This window comes from Cetorhinus maximus, chromosome 31 (assembly GCF_964194155.1).
Source record: "Cetorhinus maximus chromosome 31, sCetMax3.hap1.1, whole genome shotgun sequence".
NCBI classification, from domain to species: Eukaryota; Metazoa; Chordata; class Chondrichthyes; order Lamniformes; family Cetorhinidae; genus Cetorhinus; species Cetorhinus maximus.
In genome coordinates, this window is record NC_135909.1 from 15,059,624 (window position 1) to 15,079,804 (window position 20,181).

At 43.9% G+C, this 20,181-nt stretch overlaps 1 protein-coding gene across 3 annotated transcripts in view; it reads left to right on the forward strand.

Annotated features, from left to right (window-relative positions):
* The window catches only part of LOC144670298 (uncharacterized), a 940,207-nt gene that overhangs the window by 31,759 nt on the left and 888,267 nt on the right, over positions 1-20,181 (forward strand). Inside the window, exon 3 of one of the 3 annotated variants that reach the window (XR_013573841.1) lies at positions 3,541-3,607. The exons of the other annotated variants lie outside the window; for them this stretch is intronic. The gene's annotated coding sequence lies outside the window, so the exon portion shown is untranslated. Of the gene's footprint in view, positions 1-3,540; positions 3,608-20,181 lie in introns of those variants that run through there. 3 annotated transcript variants of the gene reach the window in all.

A 20,181-nucleotide genomic window follows, 5' to 3' on the forward strand; every position in this document is an offset into this window, starting at 1 on the left:
GCTGTTTAACTATTTCCCAGACATTACTTATACTTTTTGCTTCTAACTTCTGCTTGATACAAAGTGCCCCGGAATATATGAAGGACAAATGCAGAACTCCGCCAACTCCGAGTGACCTCGAAACAGCAACCTTGAATTTAATCGCTGAATCTACAAACCAATACCGACGCTCACACTGCTGCTGCATTGAGCCTGTGTCAGAAACCCTGAACTCGGGTGTCACTGAGTGACGGCGACGTTTGCGGCCAACGCCGCGCACGCGCATGGATCTTTAAATCCGCCATCTTTATTGGGGGCAATGTGCAGAAAGGCGCATGCGCAGTCATTGCTGACCCTGGATTACAAAATTCACTCTTTTCACAACCACTCCATCCGCAGCTCAGCACAAACCTCACAGACAGGGCTAGAAAGAGCAAATGGGACCCACTCTGTTCCCCCATTCTCACCCCACCCCCCAATTAAAATGACATGGTGGCGCCTTTTTAAAAAATATATCAAAGGATGAAATGTCGAAAGTAATTTCTGGGGGGAGAGAGAAAGTGGGAGAGACAGAGAAATGACCGCGGCCCCAGTGCCGCCCCGCCGCGAGGCTCAGGAAGCGCGGGATTGTTTGAAATTTCCGGCCAGCCATTTCATTAGTTCAGAAAGATGTGAAAGATATTTTAGGTGAACTCTCTCCACTCTACGTATTCATTACTTAATGAAAAGAGCGGGTAGGCTTAATTATAAAAGGAACGGGGAGACATAGTTATAAAAAGAGCGGGGAGACTTCATTTAAAAAAGAGTTCTGAGAGTCAGGAGACTATTTTTTTTTTAAAGGGCAATGAGTGGGCCTTTAGCCCGAATAGTTTCCTTTAGCCTTTAAGGCTAAAGGCTGATAAGTCCCCTGGGCCTGCATGCTTGCATCATAGGATATTAAAGGAAGTAGCTACAGAGACAGTGGATCCACTGGAAATAATCTTCCAAGAATCCTTAGACTCTGGAAGCGTCCCAGAGTATTGGAAAACTTCAAATGCAACACTCTTATTCAAAAAGGGAGGGAGACAAAAACGGGTAACTATAGGCCAGTTAGCTAAACAACTGTCACTGGGAAAATGTTAGAGTCTATTATAAAGGATGTAATAGCAGAGCATTTAGAAATGAACAATATAATCAAGCATGTCAGCATGGCTTCATGAATGGGAAATCATGCCTGACAAATTCATTAGATTTTTTTGAGGAGATAACAAGCAGGATAGATAAGGTGAACCAGTATATGTAATATATTTGAATTTCCAAATGGCATTTGATAAGGTACCGCATGTGAGGCCAGATGTAGATAGGTTGATTCCCCTGGCTGGTGGGTCCAGAACCAGAGGGAACAGTGTCAGAATAAAGGCCAGGCTATTTAAGACTGAGGTGAGGCGGAATTTCTTCACTCAGAGGGAGGTGAATCTTTGAAATTCTCTACCCAGGAGGTCTGAAAGCCCGGATCTGTCACCTGGAGTTAATGCCTGTGCTCTGACAGATAAAGTATACAGTTTCGAGTTTCCTAGTATTTTCTGGCCACATTTTCTGCTGAAAGGTGACACTTTATTTGCTGGGCAGTTTAAGGACCCTCTATGAAACTCACTCACTAAACATTCAAATGTGACGGTGTTTATTGCATGGGGCTTCCATTTATTCAGACACAGATCTGTTATAACAGTAGCTTGGGTTGGGATGTGATTCAGACCCACAGCTTTCTGATCTGAAGTTCGATGTATTCCTGTGTGACATAAGAATTTGCTAACTTTTTCTGCGGAGTGTTGTTCAATGGCATCAAGGGCAGAGATGTGACACCGATCCCTCGGCCACAGTTTTGTTTTTTGCAGTTTCTAGTAAGGGAGAACCAGTTGCAGACATGGGCGACAAAATATGTGAATATCTTTACCTTGTTTTCAGAGAAGGCACTAAAACATTCACCACCATCAACAGCGCAGGACTTTACCAAATTATGGATAAAATTGACTGTCCATCAAAGCTCCTCCGTCCTTTCATTACAACATGCACTGTACTGTACGGTTTGACAGCACCACTTCCAACAGCTTCAGGGTGAAGAATGGAGTGAAATGAAGAATGGGTTGTTTCCTTGCCCCACTTTGTTTAGTATTTAATTTTCTCATGATCCTGCCCTTTGCCTTCCCTACAGATTTCCTGCATAACAGGTCAGATAGCAAACGGTTAAATTGTCCCAGTTGAAAGTGAAGGCAACGATACAGCAGGTCTTGATCAGAGAACTCCTCTATCTGATGATACCACACTCATCGCCAACAGGGATTCTCAGCTACAGAGATTCATGGATTGTACTTCCCATGCCTGTAACTTGTTCTCCCCAGAATACTTACAGTAGAATGTATAATATGAGGAATAAGTGTCCCGTGGCGCAGCACAGGAGCGTCACTGCTTCTCTGGGTTCGAGTCCCACTCTAGGACTTGATGGCCAAACAGGTTAATCATCAAGCTGTAAATCATTCCAATACGCCTATGGCATGCGGGAAGAGAAGGAGAGTCTCCTGGTTGGCAATGATTTGTGCAGAGTTGTGCACCTCAAGTTCTTGCCACGAGCGCCCTATTTCAGGGGGAAAACAAACTAGCCATAGAAACAGATGTAAGCACTTGTTTTGTCTTCCACAGACGCCACTGGGCATGGGAAGAGAAACAAAGGAAGAACAAGTATAAAATGGGGATATCAAGTCAGATAATAATGCAGCTTCAGGCCAATGGCTTCTGATGAAACAATTCATACATTACATTCGGATGGCAGCTGTTCATCCGTCTGCCATTCAGACCGTCATCAGACAAATCTTTCATTTCTTTACTTGACCCTTTACTACTCTCTTTAGCCTTGCACCAGCAACTCGCTTATAATTTAAACTTTCCTGCCCTCCACGCTACTTTAGAAATGATAAAACAACAGATTATACAGAATATTGTAATGAATGACGACCCACAATAAATTAATAATATGACAATAAATGAACAGCTAGCAATAAGTGACCAGAAAATGTTAGTGGTAGACATTCAATTCGAGTCTAAAGGTCACACACATGTCACAGTTTTCACCTTAAGTAAGGCCGATAAGGACGGATTGAGTGGTAAACTGAACATGTTAAATCCCAATCAGCATGCAAAACAAGACAGGGAACAATCGGAGGCTCTCAAAGAAGTATTTAGTGCAATATGTAACTAATACAAGCCCGAAACGAACGAATATAAAGGAAACTTCACTTTAACAGTTCATGGTGATTTTTGGGGATGGGATTCCATGTTTTTAACCAGGGATTAAGAAATCATGGTGATGTCTGTCCAAATAATTATTAACTGCGTCTTTGTGATAATGTTGTCTCCGTTTTGCTGATGTTCTTGTATTTCTGAATGGTGCTTGTCACAGGAAGGACGCTGCTGTTCAAATAAACATGGTGAATTACTGTCAGACCGTATAGATCTGACATTTTCTGACAAATATGTATAAACTGCACTAGACTGTTTCCATCTAAGGGAAGAACTTTTACTTTACAGATAATCCTCGAGTGCAGGAGAACAAAAGAAGGGCAACTGCCAATGTCAGGTCTTTTGGAGAAAACGGTTGGGAGAAAGTTGAAAGCCTGAGCTGGTGTGTGTTTGCAGCATTTACAGTTTGTGACCTTGCGTAAATAAAAACAATTTGAGATTGCAGATTGAAGTGTTGACTGGGCGTAATAAACTGATACAAATATTCTGTAAATAAAAGTGATTGAGTGTTGCAACAAATGCTACCTTTTGGTGTTAATGGGAATACAAATAGTAGAGAATGGTTTTGATCCAGTGATCTCTGAGCTACAGGCCGATCACGACTCAGCTGCACCATTCTGCGAGATAAGGGCTCCAGCGTACAGCCCATGATTGTTTACTGGTAGCTGGGAAATTTTTTTTAAAGACAGTGAGTTGTGGTGATTCGGAATGCGCTGCCTGAAATTCACGAACTGAATGTCGGCCACTAAAACTTTGTGGTCACTTTTTGCTAGATGTTCATTCATTGTCATATTATTAACAGATTGTGGGTCGTTATTCATTACAATATCTGGTATAACCTGCTGTCTTGTTGTTTCGAAAGTAGTGTAGAGGGCAGGAAAGTTTAAATGACAAGCGAGTTGGTGATTCAATTGTACATTTAAAAGGGAATTGGAATACAGAAATGACAATATTTTCAGGCGGATCTGAAATGATCAGAGGAATGGGACAGGGCCCACACTCTGTGTCGAATGGCCTCTGTCTGAGTTGTTGTTGAATGAAATGGCGAACAGAAATAACCAGAATGCTCAGCGGCTGCGAAAGCGGCCTCTCACCATCAAAAAGGCCACAGTGCGCAGGCGCAGCAAAGTCCAGCCCTCAGAAGTTTCTGTTTGCGTGGAGCATGCGCAGTGTGGCTCCTGGAAGCTGAGCCGGGGGTGACCGAGTCTCAGCGGCTCTCAGAGCCCGAATCGGAGCCGCCAGGATCGGCAGACGTGCGGCGAGGGACCTGGGCGGGCGGCACCATGAAGCCGGTGGTTGTTGCAGACTGAAGGTCAGTGAGATGAAACATTGAGCTCAACAATTTCAGACCGTAAACTCCGTTCTTCATTTTGTTTCCTTTGCTTGTTTCGTTTTATTTTTTCAGTTCGCAGCTCAGCTGCTCCAGGCACAGGTTTTGTTTCTTTGCTTCTTTTCTTGCCCCATCTCCATTCCCTTTGGCCCTGGAGACTAACTTTTCTGTCACTCAACCTCTCCTGTCTTCCACCCGGTCACAAACCTTCCTTTTGTCCTTGTCCCACACACCCCTGGTTTCCAACCTATTCCATCTCTCACTTTTCCCAGTCCTGGTGAAAGGTCACAGCTGAAACACTAACTCTGTTTTTCTCAGGACACAAATGCTGCCTAATCTGCTGAGTTTTCTTTTCCAACATTCTCTGTTTCAATTTAAGATTTCCATCATCTCTTCCGTATTCTGCTTTTTGATGAGCTCAGAGCTGAACCCAGTCAGAGTCAACACCTTCAGAAGAGAGAGTGGAGAGATGGTGCCGGAGGGAGGGCTTTGGATTCCTGGGGCATTGGTACCGGTTCTGGGGAAGGTGGGATCTGTACAAACCAGACGCTCTACACCTGAATAGGACTAGGACGAGTGTCCTTTAAGGGAGATTTGCTAGTGTTGTTGGGGAGGGTTTTAACTAGGTTGGCGGGGGGGATGGGAACCTGAAGACAGATTCAGAGCAGAGAGCGGGAGACAGCAAATTAGCGAGTGACTCTGAAAGACAGAAGAAGCAAAGGTTAAATGCACAGGAATTTGGCAAAGTTAAAAGGTATTTATCTAAATGCAAGAAATTTAGCAAAAAAGCCAAATGGCTGAGGGAAAAGATAGTCACGTGGCAGCATGACATTGCTATAATGGAGACTTGGCTTAAAGAGGGCCAAAAATGGCAGCTCAACATCGCTGATCATGGAGTTTTCAGGCAGGGTAGAGAGGGGCCTAAAAAGGTGTGGTGGGGTAGCATTACTGATTACTGTGGCCGTCAATGTGACTCCAGGATGGTGTGTTGCCTCCCTGGTGTCAGGGTCCGGGGTGTCACTAAATGGCTGCAGGGCATCCTGAAGAGGGAGGGTGATAAGGCAGAGGTCATGGTACATGTTGGTACCAATGACATAGGTAGAAAGAGGGATATGAGGTCTTGCATCAAGAATTCAGGGAGTTAGGCAGTAGACTGAAAAGCAGGACCTCTCGGGTTGTTATCTCTGGATTACTCCCAGTGCCACGTGCTAGCAAGCACAGAAATAGGAGAATAACGCAGATGAATACGTGGCTTAAGAGTTGGTGCAGGAGGGAGGGTTTTAGATTCCTGGATCATTGGGACTATTTCTGGGGAAGGTGGGACCTGTACAAGCGGGACAGTCTACATCTGAACCAAAGCGGGACTAACATCCTTGCGGGCGGGTTTGCTAGTGCTGTTGGGAGGAGTTTGAACTAATTCGGCAGGGGGAGGGGACACAGAATGTTAGCAGAATAGGGACACATCATAATACAGTAAAACAATCAAGTCAGAGGGAATACAGCTGCATTAAGTTTCAGCGGAGTAAGGCAAGGCTGGATGGCCTATACTTTAATGCCAGGAGTGTTATATTTAAAACGGATGAGTTAAGGGTGAGGATTGACACATGGAATTGTGATATAATAGCCATCACAGAGACGTGGTTGAGAGAGGGGCAGGATTTGCAGCTCAATATTTCAGGATATAGAATCTTCAGACAAGACGGGGAGGGGGTAAGAGGCGGAGGCATTGCATTATTAGTTAAGGAGTCAGTTAATGCAGTAAGGAGAGAGGATATCTTGGAGGAGACATCAAATGAAGCTTTATGGGCAGAGCTTAGGAATAAAAAAGGGGCAGCCACATTGTTAGGTGTTTATTATAAACCCCCAGATAGTTAGCGGGAAATTGAGGAGAAAATATGTCACAATTTGCGGAGATGTGTAAAAACAATAGCAATAGGATAATTATATTAGGTGATTTCAAATTTCCCAACATTAATTGGGATAGACATAGTGTTAAGTGGAGGAATTTGTTGAAATGTGCACAGGAGAACTTTTTAGGTCAATTTGTAGAGGGTCCAACAAGGGACGGTGCATTGCTGGACCAAATTCTGGGGAATGAAGCTGGACAGGTGGCTGAGGTGGTAGTTGGGGAGCATTTTAGTGATAACGATCACAACATGGTACAATTTAAGCTTGTTATGGACAAAAAAATAGACAAGTTGCAAACAAAAAATGTTTTGGATTGGGGTAGAGTGGATTTTAGTAAAATAAGGTGGGTCTGGCCAAGGTAGACTGGAACTTGTGGGGAAATCTACAGGGGAAGAGTGGGGGGTGTTGAAAAAGGAAATTGGGTGTGTACAGGCTCAACATGTTCCCTCTAGGGTGACAGGAAGGAGTAACAAGCCCATAGAACCATGGTTGACCAGACATATTCAGGATACAATGAGAAGGAAAAGAGAGGCTTTTAGCAGGTAGAAGGGGAGCAAATCAGCAGAGGCATTAGTGGAGCACATAAAGTGCAGGGAGGAGCTTAAGAAAACAATTGGCACAGCAAAGGGGGCATATGAGAAAGCTGTGGCTAGTTAAAGTAGGGAAAATCCCAAGATATTCTATAAGTATATCAATGGGAAGAGGATAACCAGGGAAAGAGTAGGGCCTATTAGGGACCAAGGGGGAAATCTATGGATGGAGCCAGAGGAGATCGGTAGAGTATTGAACGAATTCTTCACATCCGTCTTCACCCAAGAGAATGAGGATGAAGGTATGGAACTCAGGGAGAGAGACTGCGAGGTTCTTGAGCAAGTTGATATAGGGAGTGACAAGGTATTGCAGGTGTTGGCAGGTTTAAAAGTGGACAAATCTCCAGGTCTGGATGATTTGTGTCCCAGACTGCTGAGGGAGGCAAGGGAGGAGATCGCAGGGACTCTGACCCAAATTTTCAATTCCTCTCTGGCCACAGGGGAGGTGCCAGAGGACTGGAGAACAGCTAATCTGGTTCCGCTATTTAAGAAGGGTTGTAGAGATAAGCCAGGGAACTGCAGGCTAGTAAGTCTCACGTCAGTAGTAGGGAAAATATTGGACAAAATTCTGAAGGAGAGAATCTATCTCCACTTGGAGAGGCAAGGTTTGTTCAGAGATAGTCAGCATGGTTTTGTCAGAGGGAGGTCATGCCTAACAAATTTGATTGAATTTCTTGAGGAGGTGACCAGGTGTGTAGATGAGGGTAGTGCAGTTGATGTAGTTTATATGGATTTCAGCAAAGCCCTTGACAAGGTCCCACATGGGAGACTTATAAAGAAGGCAAATGCACATGGGATACAGGGTAATTTGATGAGGTGGATTCAAAATTGGCTTAGTTGTAGGAGACAGAGGGTGATGACAGAAGGCTGCTTTAGTGACTGGAAGCCCGTGTCCAGTGGCATACCACAGGGATCTGTGCTGGGTCCCCTATTATACACCATTTATATAAACGACATAGATGACCATGTGGGGGATAGGATTAGTAAGTTTGCGGATGACACAAAGATTGGCCGGATGGTTAACAGTGAGTTTGAGTGTCTTGGGCTACAGGAAGATATAGACGGGATGGTCAAATGGGCAGATAAGTGGCAGATGGAATTTAACCCTGAAAACTGTGAGGTGATACACTTTAGAAGGAGTAATTTGACAAGGAAACATTCAATGAATAGCATGACACCAGGACGTTCTAAGGAACAAAGGGACCATGGCGTGTGTGTCCATAGATCTCTGAAGGTGGAGGGGTATGTTAATGGGGTGGCGAAAAAGGCGTTTGGGACACTTGCCTTTATCAATCGAGGCATAGATTACAAAAGTAGGGAGGTCATGTTGGAGTTGTATAGAACCTTGTGAGGCCACAGCTGGAGTACTGTGTGCAGTTCTGGTCGCCACATTATAGGAAGGATGTGATTGCACTGGAGGGGGAGCAGAGGAGATTCACCAGGATGTTGCCTGGGATGAAACATTTAAGTTATGAAGAGAGGTTGGATAGACTTGGGTTGTTTTCGTTGGAGCAGAGAAGACTGAGAGGCGACCAGATCGAGGTGTGCAAGTTTATGAGGGGCATGGATAGGGTGGATCGGGAGCAGCTGTTCCCCTTTGTTGAAGGATCAGTCACGAAGGGACACAAGTTCAAGGTGAGGGGCAGGAGGTTTAGGGGCGATGTGAGGATAAGGTTTTTTACCCAGAGGGTGGTTACGGTCTGGAATGCACTGACTGGGAGGGTGGTGCAGGTGGGTTGCCTCACATCCTTTAAAAAGTACCTGGATGAGCACTTGGCACATCACAACATTCAAGGCTATGGGCCAGGTGCTGGTAAATGGGATTAGGTAGGTAGGTCAGGTGTTTCTCACATGTTGGTGCAGACTCGATTGGATGAAGGGCCTCTTCTGCACTGTGTGATTCTGTGAAATCATGCTATATGTGTTAAGCTCAGAAATATGAAAGGGGGCAGCCACACTACTGGGAATGTACTATAGATCCACAAATAGTGAGATGGAGCTAGAAGAGCAAATATGTAGGAACATTTCTGAGTGCAAAAACGGTAAGGTAATAATAGTTGGGGACTTCAACTACCCGAATATCAATTAGGTTACAAACAGTGTAGTAGGCACAGAGGACATAAAATTCTTCAACTGCATTGAATAGAACATGTTTAGTCGGCATGTAACAAGACCAGTGAAAGGGAGTGAAATTCTAGATTTAGCCATAGGAAATGAAGCTGGGCAAGTGGATGAAGTTGCAGTGATTGACCATTTTGGCTAGAGTGACCATATTACAGTTAGATTTAGCATAATTATGGAAAAGGATGAAGATAGAACAGGAGTAAAAGTTCTAAATTGGGGAAAGACAAATTTTATGAAGCTGAGAGGTGATCTGGAGAGTGTGGACTAGTTACAGATCTTAATGAGCAAGAGAATAACTAAGGAAATGGTAGGACCTATCAGAGATGTATATGGTAACTTGTGCTTTGATGCTGAAGATGTAGGCAGGATTCTTAATGAGTATTTTGTCTCTGTCCTCACGAAGGAGAGGGATGTTCTGGAGGTTTTGACATCCTTGAAGTTGGATAAATAACCAGGGTCAGATGGGTTGTATCCCAGGCTGTTAAAGGAAACCAGGACGGAAATAGCGAATGCTCTGAGGACAGTTTTCCATTTCTCCCTAGATACATTCGAGGTACCAGAGGATTGGAGGTCTGTGAACATTGCACTGTTATTTAAAAAGGGCGCAAGGGTTAGGCCAAATTATTATAGGCCAGTCAGCCTGACTTCAGTGGTTGGAAAATTATTAGAATCAATCCTGAGAGACAGGATAAACTCTCGCTGAGAAAGGAATGGATTAATGAGAGAGAGTCAGCATGCTTTTGTTAGGAGATGGTCGTGTCTTACTAATTTAATCAATGCTTTTGAGGAAGTAATAAGGATGACTGTGGGTAAAGGAAGCATATCGAATGCTTTCTTTTATTGGATGAGGCATTGAATACAAAAGCAGGCATGTAATGCTGGAATTGTATAAAATACTGGTTAGGCCACAGCTGGCATTTTGTGTACAATTCTGGTCACTATGTTGCAGGAAGTATACAATTCCTCCAGAGAGCGCACAGAGGAGACTTACAAGAATATTGCCAGGGCTTGAAAATTGCAGCTATGAGGAAAGATTGGATAGACTGGGATTGTTTTCCTGAGGAGGCTGAGGATGACCTGATTGAGGTGTACAAGATTGAGGAGTTTTTTGTGTATTAATTCATGGGATGTGGGCTTTGCTGGCTGGGCCAGCATTTGTTGCCCATTCCCATTTGCCCTTGAGAAGGTGGTGGTGAGCTGCCTTCTTGAACCACTGCCGTCCATGTGGTGTATGTAGACCCACAGTGCTGTTAGGAAGGGAGTTCCAGGATTTTGACCCAGCGACAGTGAAGGAGTCTAGACAGAGTAGACAGGGATGCTCGGTTTCCCCGAGCAGAGAGGCTAATTACAAGGGGACACAGATTTAAGGTGATTCATTGAAGGATTGGAGGGGACATGAGGAAAGGTTTCTTCACCCAGAGGGTGATGGATGTTTGAAATTTGCTGCCTGGTTTGGTGGTGGAGGCAGAAGCCCTCAGCTCATTTTAAAGGTACCTGTATCTGCACCTAAAGTGCTGTAACCTGCAAGGATACAGGCCGGGTGCTGGAAGGTGGGATTAGAATGGGCAGCTCGTTTTTTTTATTTTTTTTATTTTCGCCCAGCCCAGGCACTAAAAGCTGAGTGGCTTCTTTCTGTGGTGTAACTTTCCTATAGTTCTATTGTTCTATGGAGTCAACACCTTCAGGAGAATGTCTGACCTGGAGAGACACAAGGGCTCCTGCACTGCGGAGAAACCGTGGAAATGTGGGGACTGTGGGAAGGGATTCAGATCTCCATCCCTACTGGAAACTCATCGACGCAGTCACACTGGGGAGAGACCGTTCATCTGCTCCGAGTGTGGGAAGGGATTCACTCACTCATCTGCCCTGCGGAAACACCAGCGAAGTCACACTCTGGACCGGCCTTACACCTGTTCCCTGTGTCAGAAAGGATTCACAACGACATCCAATCTATCTGCACACCAGCGAGTTCACACTGGGGAGAGGCCGTTCACCTGCTCCGTGTGTCAGAAAGGTTTCAAAACTACATCCAACCTATTGACACACCAGCGAGTTCACACTGGGGAGAGGCCGTTCATCTGCTCCGGGTGTGGGAAGGGATTCACTCAGTCATCCCAGCTCACTGAACATTAACTTGTCCACACTGACCAGAGACCGTTTCAGTGCCCTGTGTGTGAGAAGAGCTTTAAAAGCACAAAGCAGCTGCTGGATCACCAACACACTCACAGTGGGGAGAGGCCATTCCCCTGCTCCGTGTGTGGGAAAGCATTTCCACGGTTATTCCATCTGCAGCAACACCAAGTAGTTCACACTGAGCAGAGGCCTTTTCAATGCCCTGACTGTGAGAAGAGCTTTAAAAGCAGCAATGATCTGCGGAAGCACAAACGCACTCACTCAGGAGAGAGGCCGTTCACCTGCTCTGTGTGTGAGAAGACATTTAATTGTTCATCCAACCTATTGACACACCAGCGAATTCACACTGGGGAGAGGCCATTCATCTGCTCTGTGTGTGGGAAAGGATTCACTCGGCCATCAAACCTCACTGAACATCAACTAGCTCACACTGAGCAGAGACCTTTTCAATGTCTGGACTGTGAGAAGAGCTTTAAAAGCAGTAATGATCTGCGGAAGCACCAACGCACTCACTCTGGGCAGAGGCCGTTCCCCTGCTCTGTGTGTGGGAAGGGATTCACTCGGTCATCCAATCTGCTGCAACATCAGCGAGTTCACATGTGACTGCAGGGGTTGGATTCTGCTGTCAATGCTGCTGTTAATCACATCCAGGACTGAACCATGTTCATTCTGACAGTCAGAGTTTAATTGTCCTGTTGTTAATAACCCCTATAAGTGGCCTGGAGTTTAATATTTTAAGATTGATTCAATAATTAATCCAGTTTTAAATACATTATGTTGGGTCCTTAATTTCTCCAAGTTAAGTGGAGACGGATTGATGTCCTGTTACTGACTGTTCTATATTTGGGTCTTTCCCCCTTTATAACTCGATTATTTCAGTTATCATCCCTTCAATTACTCTCAGGGACAAGTCTCAGCTCCCCGTACCTTCCAGAGTGCCTGTCCTAGCCTTGGTATTCAGGAAAGGTATCAGTAACATTCCCGGGAGCACTAAACACAAAATCCAATCTGTTAATCACTTTCAGCGACTGGGCATAGTGTGTGTCCTACAGCATCTCTCTCACCTTCGATGTGTGAATAAAGCATCATCTTTAAACCTGGTTTCAATTTAAATTCACTCAGGGAATGTATTTAACAAGAACCTTTCAGTCGATGAGGCTCTGAAGCTACTGCCATTATAAACCTGTAGCAATTTATTTCAATCATTTCATGTATAATATTGAATTGGGATTTATTTTGTGGCAATCTTTAGATGTCTGGATCAATCAGTATTTCTGTTGCAAACGATTCAGCCTTTTCCGAATACTCGGAATAAGGTGATGGTGATATCACAAAAAGAGATCAGTGGAGCTTGAAGTCAGCACCTGACTCTCACCAGGTTGAGTCTGATTTCCTTCCACTCTGATTAATGTTGTTCTTAATTGCCATCAGCCTCACGGACCCAGATTGGAAATGACTGGAGGCATTACAAACATAGCAACTTATAAATTAAGAGCAGGAATCGGCCATTCGGCCCCTCCAGCCTGCTTCCCCCATTCAATAAGATCATGGCTGATGTTATTCTGGCCTCAACTCCTACTTCCCTCCCTGCCTCCGATACCCTTTAACTCCTTTTTCAATCAAGAATCTATCTAACTTTGCCTTAAAATGTTCAATGGCTCTGCCTCCAGCTTAACTCCAGGGAGAGAAAGAGAAAGGCATCTAAAAACAGGACAGGTCTGCTGTAAAATAACCAGGCATTTAAAAGTGCCGTGCCTTCAGAACAGAAGAACCTTCTCTGCTCCCTGTAAACCTGATTCCAGCTACTAAGCTCACATGTTTACGTAACCTCCGGCAATTCCACTGTGGAAGCCATTGCAGCTGCCAAGACAATTCTATAACTTAAAAACCTTCATTTCAGACAGTACAACATCTCGACTTCAAAATATATCAGGCCTGCATTGAGTATGGACTAAAATGATCCAATTTTATAAGTACTGTTCTATCTTCATTTGTATCTAATCCACATGTGTATGTGTTAGCAACTTTATCTATTCTTCAGTAAATTCCAGAGCAATAGAGTAAAATGAACTAATCATTTATTTTTTTAAGGAAAAAGGCTTTTTCGCTGGCTTATTTACAATTGAATTTCTCACTCCATGGGTAAGGAAATATACACAACATACAGATATATTGTTCATGGGCAACTTCAGGGAAACACCTTTAAAGCATCCGTGACATTATTAATAACATCCATAGACATTCCACTGTCAACTACTTTAGTAACCTCTCCCAAAAATCAATCCTATTCATCAAGAATAACCTCCCCTTTACAAATCCATGTTGGCTTTCTCTGAACAGCTGAAAAACTTCGAGGCGTTCAGACTCCCTATTCTTCATAGTGAACTCCCGGAATTTCCTGAAAACAGGGCTTAGTCGAACTGGCCGACAATTCCCTGGTTTCCCTCTGACTCCTTTCTTAAATGTTGGAATGACAGGCAATATTTTCCAATCTGACAGAATGGTCCCCAAGTGGAGAGAAGTTTGAACACTTCTGTTCTCAACTCCTTCCTTTAATTCCCTGCAATGAAACAATCTCCTCTTGGAGTTTTGTCACTCGTTAGTGCCATTAGTTTCTTCATTACTATTATCTTGCTTATGCGAACTTTGTTGAGTCCTTCTTGCTGATTCAATAATAGATTCCTTGGAATACCTGAAATGCTGACCTCTTCCTCTATTGCAAATACTGAAACAATGTCTGAAACTTCCTTATTTTCATTGACAACAGCATCGCTAACAGTTTTCAATTGGCCCACATGCTCTGATCATTCTCCTTCTCCTAATATAATTGTAAAAGTTTGTGTGTTGATTTTGAAATCTATTATATTTTAATCGTACTGCGTTTTTGGAGTTTGTTATCTGCTTTGTCCCCATTTCCTGCTCTTTGTATCTTTCCTATTCACCAGGATCTCTCCTTTCTTTGCAGTTATGTATGCAGAGTTTCATGTTGTTTCTTGCCTCCTTCCTTGTCCATGGCTGTCTTTTTAGGCAAATAGATCTCTCGAAGGTTAATGGTAGAAGCTGGCTCTGCACCATGTTAAAGTATTTGTGAACAGTTCCTCCTCACCATTTGTCTTTTTCCTCATGAACAGATTTGACCAGTTTACTGTGGACAATCTCTGTCTCATTCCCATTGAATTCAGCCTCACTGAAAACGAGAAACTTAGTAGCTGTTTCATGCTTCTTCCTTTCAAGCATTGAGTTGAACTCGATCATATGATCATCACTGGCTAAGTGCTCATGCACTCTCATGGGGAGGTGGTGGAATAGTGGTAATGTCACTGGGCTAGTAATCCAGAGACCCAGTCTAATTCCCTGGGGGCCATGGGTTCATATCCCCCATGGCAGCTGGTGGAATTTAAATTCATTTAATTAAATCAGGATTTTTAAAAAGTAGAGTGACCATGAATCGATTGTTGTAAAAACCCATCTGGTTCACTCATACCCATTAGGGAAGGAAATCTGCCGGGCTTGGCCTGGCCTACACCTGACTGCAGACCAACAGCAATGTTGCTGACTCCCAGCAAACTACTCAGTTGATCAAACTGTTAAAAAGCTGAAAAAGGAATGAAACTGGATGGACCACCTGGCATCGAACCTAGGTACTGGAAATTATACCCAGCCTAAACCCTCAAAAGGCCTCCTTACTAACACCTGGGGGCTTGTGCCAAAGTTGGGAGAGATGTCCCACAGGCTAGTCAAGGCACAGCCTGATATTGTCATGCTCATGGAATTATACATTACAGACAATGTCCCAGACACCGTCATCACCATCCCTGGGTATGTCCTGTCACCAGTGGTGGTGCCACTGTGCTATACAGGTGGGAGGGAGTTGCCCTGGGAGTCCTTAACTTCGACTCGGGAGCCCATGAAGTCTCTTGGCATCAGGCCAAACATGGGCAAGCAAACCACCTGATGGTTACCACTCGTGGCACCTGGCACCCCCACCACCACTCCACAACAACCCCATCCCCTCAGCTGATGATTCCATACTCCTCCATGTTGAACACCATTTGGAGGAAGAATGCTATTGTGCTAAATGGGCTAGATATTGAACAGATATAGCACCTCAAAACTGGGCTGAGGAGTAGTGGGCCATCAGCAGCAGCAGTATTGTACTCAACCACAAACCATCACCTCATGGCTTGGCACAGCCTCCACCATACCATTATCATCAAGTTAGGGGATCAATGCTGGAACAATGAAGAGAGCAGGGGGGCCATGCCCAGAGCAGCGTCAGGCATACCTAAAAATGACGTGTTAACCTGGTGAAACTATAATACAGGGCTACTTGCAAGCCCAGCAGCATTAGCAGCAAGTGAGAGAGCTAAGCGATCCCACAACCAATGGATCAGATGTAAGCTCTGCAGTCCTGACACGTCGATGCATGAATGCTGGCTGGCAAATAAAAAACTCTCAGGAGGAGCCGGTTCCACAAATATCCCCATCGTCAATGATGGGGGAACCCAGCACGAGTGTGAAAATAAAGCTGAAGCATTTGCAACAGCCAGAAGTTCCAGGTGGATGATTTATCTCAGCCTCCTCCTATGATCCTCAGCATCGCAGAAGCCAATCTTCAGCCAATCTGATTCACTCCAGGTGATATCAATAAACAGCTGAAGGCACTAGATACTGCAAAGTCTATCAGCCCTGACAACATACCGGCAATAGCACTGAAGGCTTGTGCTCCAGAATTGGCTGCACCCTTAGCCAAACTGTTCCAGTAATAACAAGCCTTTGTCTCCCAGTGTGATATCCGGTAGAGGCAAAAGCGGTAAAGGTCTTGGCAAAGGTGGTGTTAAAAGGCACTGGAAAGTCCTCCAAGATAATATCCAGGGAATCACTAAACCCACCATTCATCACCTCGCTCAATGTGAAGGTGCTGAACACATCTCCAGCCTCATTTATGAGGAAACTCACAGGGTTGTCAAGGTTTCCTTGGAAAATATCATCTGGGACTCAGTCAACTACAAAGAACATGCTAAACAAAAGACATTTACAGCTACATCACTGGCATCGATCCAGCTATGTGGAAAATTGCCCAGGTTATGTCCTGTCCAGAAAAAGCAGGAAAAATCCAATCCGGCCAATTATCACCCCCTCAGTCTATTCTTGTTCATCAGTAAAGTGATGGAAGGGGTCATGGGCAGTGCTATCAAGTGGCACTTACACAGCATTAATCTGCTCAGTTTGGGTTCTGCTAGGGTGTCTCAGCTCCTGACCTCATTACAGCATTGGTCCAAACATGGACAAAAGAGCTGAACTCCAGGGGCGAGGTGACAGTGACTGCACTTGATCGAATGTGACATCAAGGAGCCCTATCACAGCTGATGTCAATGGGAATCAAGGTAAAAAACTGTCCACTATTTGATGCCATACCCAGCATAAAAGAAGATGGTTGTGGTTGTCAGAGAACATCTCATCCCCAGGACATTGTTGCTGCAGTTCCACAGGATAGTGTTCTAGGCCCAACCATCTTCAGCTGCTTCATCAATGCCCAATGACCTTCCCTCTATGATAAGGTCAGAAGTGGGATATTCGCTGCTTATTGCACAATGTTCAGCACCATTCCTGACTCCTCAGACACTGAAACAGTCCATGTCCACATGCAGCAAGGCTTGGGCAAGATTCAGGCTTGGGCTGACAAGTGGCAAGTGACATTCACACCACACAAGTGCCAGACAATGACTATCTCCAACAAGAGAGAATCTAACCATCTACCCATGACAGTCAATGACATTACGCTTGCTGAATCCCTGACTATCAACATCCTGGGGATGTTACCATTGACTAGAAACTGAACTGGATGAGCCATATAAATAATATGGTGACAAAAGCAAGTCAGAGACTTGGAATTCTTTGGCGGGTAACTCACCTCCTGACTCCCCAAAGCCTTTCTACCATTGACAAGGCACAAGTCAGGAGCGTGATGAAATATTGTCCACTTACCTGGATGAGTACAGCTTGACACGATCCAGAACAAAGCCCACTTGTTTGGCACTCCACCCACCACTTTCAACATTCACTTTCTCCACCACCATCCCCAATGGCAGCAGTGTACCATCTACAAGATTCTCCACAGCAACACCCAAAAGGCTCTTTCACCAGCAACTTAAAAACCCGCCACCTCTACCACCTAGAGGACAGGAGCAGCAAATGCATGGTAACACCACAACCTGCAAGTTCCCCTCCAAACCACACACCATCCTCACCTGGAATTATATCACCCTTCCTTCACTGTCGCTGGGTCAAAATCCACAAACTCCCTTCCAAAAAGCACTGTGGGTGTACCTACACCACATGGGCTGCAGCAGTTCATGAAGGCTGCTCACCATCACCTTCTCAAGAGCAATTACATAGGGACAAGAAATGATGGTCTAGCCAGCGATACCCACATCCCATGAATGAATTCAAGAAGCCCTTTAGGCTGTTACCTAACTCTGGTCCATTCATCATTGTTAGATTTAATATAATCACCCACTCTTGCTGTTTCTCTGACAGGAATCTATCCCAGACACACTCAAGAAACTCCCTACATTTCTGACAAGTGTTGTTATTCTTATCCCAATATACATGGAAGCTAAAATCCCCCAAGGAAACCATTCTTCCTTTGCTACATGCTTGTCTAATCTCAGCATGTATACAAACTGCCACTTCCAGGCTACTACCAGGAGACGTATACACAACTTCAACTAAAGTGTTAAAAATGTTCCATTTCTTAATTCTATCCATAAAGCTTCCACTCCTTGCTGATCTCAGCACATATCCTCTCTTATGGTGGAACCAATTTCATCCGTAACAGTTAAGGTTACTCTTCTCCCTCTACAATTTTCCCTATCTCCCTGTAGACCTAATTCTCTGGCATATTTATTTCCCAGTCCTGATGGTCATGGAACCTGGTCTCTATAGAGGCAACCATGTCATATCCTTCAAGTTGTATTTGTGTCTGCAATTCATTCAGTTTGTTCCTCAGATTCTGTGCGTTTGTATAAAGAATGTTTTTTTGAGCCATTACCCCTATCCTGTCCTTCTGCTTGAACGTTTTATCGACACATTTCCTAACCAACTTCGTGTGATATATCTGCCCGCTAAAGCTGGCTGGTGAGTCCAAAACAAGGACACACACTCATACAATAAGTTTCAGCCATTTTGGACATTTTTTTCACTCCAAGTATTTTGGATCTTTGGAATTGTCTCCCCCAGAGAGCTGGGGGTGCTCAGCTACTGTCTGTGTTCAAACTGAAATCGATAAGATGTTTGTATAATAAGAGACCTGGAGATAGAGTGGGGAGGTGCACTTCATTGAGTTAAGGTAATCGATCCGCTGTACTGTATTCAATGGGGGAACAGCAGGGAAGGGCTGAGTGGCTGACCGCTGCTCCAATTTCTAATGTTCTTATGCTCATCTCTCTGCAATGTGCTTTGTTCTGGGCATTTCTAAAACTTGTTTTCCTTTTCTTTGACAACCGTCTCTGTAACTGAAGCTGTTTGGTCAACTTACAAATTGATCTTAATTATTTGAATAATTTGCAAGCCATTGCTGCTGATGTGCTGGGTGTATTTCCATATAGCTCACAAACCACTCAGGGGAGGCCAAATCGCAGCCTTGTTAAAAAACATGAAAAAGGCCATTTAGCAAATTAATGGAAGGGCATTAGAGGAAAATAGCTAAACAAAGTTATGAAATGAATAAAATTTATAGGTGATTAATCATGTGAGATTGAAATTACAGCAAATGATCTGGAAAGAAAAGGTAGGAAAGGGAATGGAATATTTACAGTGTGTTCAGGACTTACCCAGGAGATAGGAAGTCCAGCAAGGCAGTGGTGATGGGTCTGGTCATTGAGGAATAAACCAGAGCAGATATGAGAAGTCAGCTCAGTTCAAATCAATCATCGAACAGAACAACCAGGTTTGAGGTAATGATTGAGAAAAATGTAAAGAAGAAAAACCAAAAATAGTAAATTACAATAAAATAGTTCTGGAGGGTTGGGAATATAACTTATGAAGATAAACCCGAACAGAATATTGATGAACAAAGAGATAGAACAACAGTGATCAAACAACAACAGGAGAAATACATTCTGCTAGAACAGGAACCCATTATCCAATAGTGAAATTCCCTGGATAAATAAAGGAATCAGGGCAAAACTGAAATTAAAGTAAAAGGCCTGTGCTGAAGGAGGTTGACAATAAAGGAGAGGATGATAAATGGACAAATCAAGAGGTTAGACAGCTGGTCAAAGAGAATCTCTAGGATTAAGTTATGAAGGAATATAAAAGCAAATAGGAAAATATCCGATGGACGCAGAAACAACAAAGGGCAAATGAGAATATGGAAAGAGTCTCAGAAGAATGCACAAGAAAAAAGCTCAGGTAATGACAGAGTTTCGGGAGAAATATTGGTTTGTTACTTGGCCTCAGTTTTTAACCAGGTAAACTGACCACGTGGATTAATGTCATTCCAAGTAGATTTCAAGACATCTAACAAAGAAAGGAGGGGAGAGCAGTGAAACATGGAAATGGTAAATCATTGGATCTAGATGAATTACATCCATGTATGCTAAAACAGAGAAGGAAGACTCCACAGGGAGAGATGAATTCAGATCTAGACCCCACACCTCAAGGGGCTTTGGATGGGGTGCAGGACACAGTTTCTCCAGACTAATACTTAAGTTTAAAGGATTAAACAATGAGAATTGATTGTGTAAATTATTGTTGTACTCACTTTAACTAGAACAGATTTAGAGATGATATTTGGAAATGTTTGAGCTGATTATAGGTTTAAATAGGATAGAGAGAAAC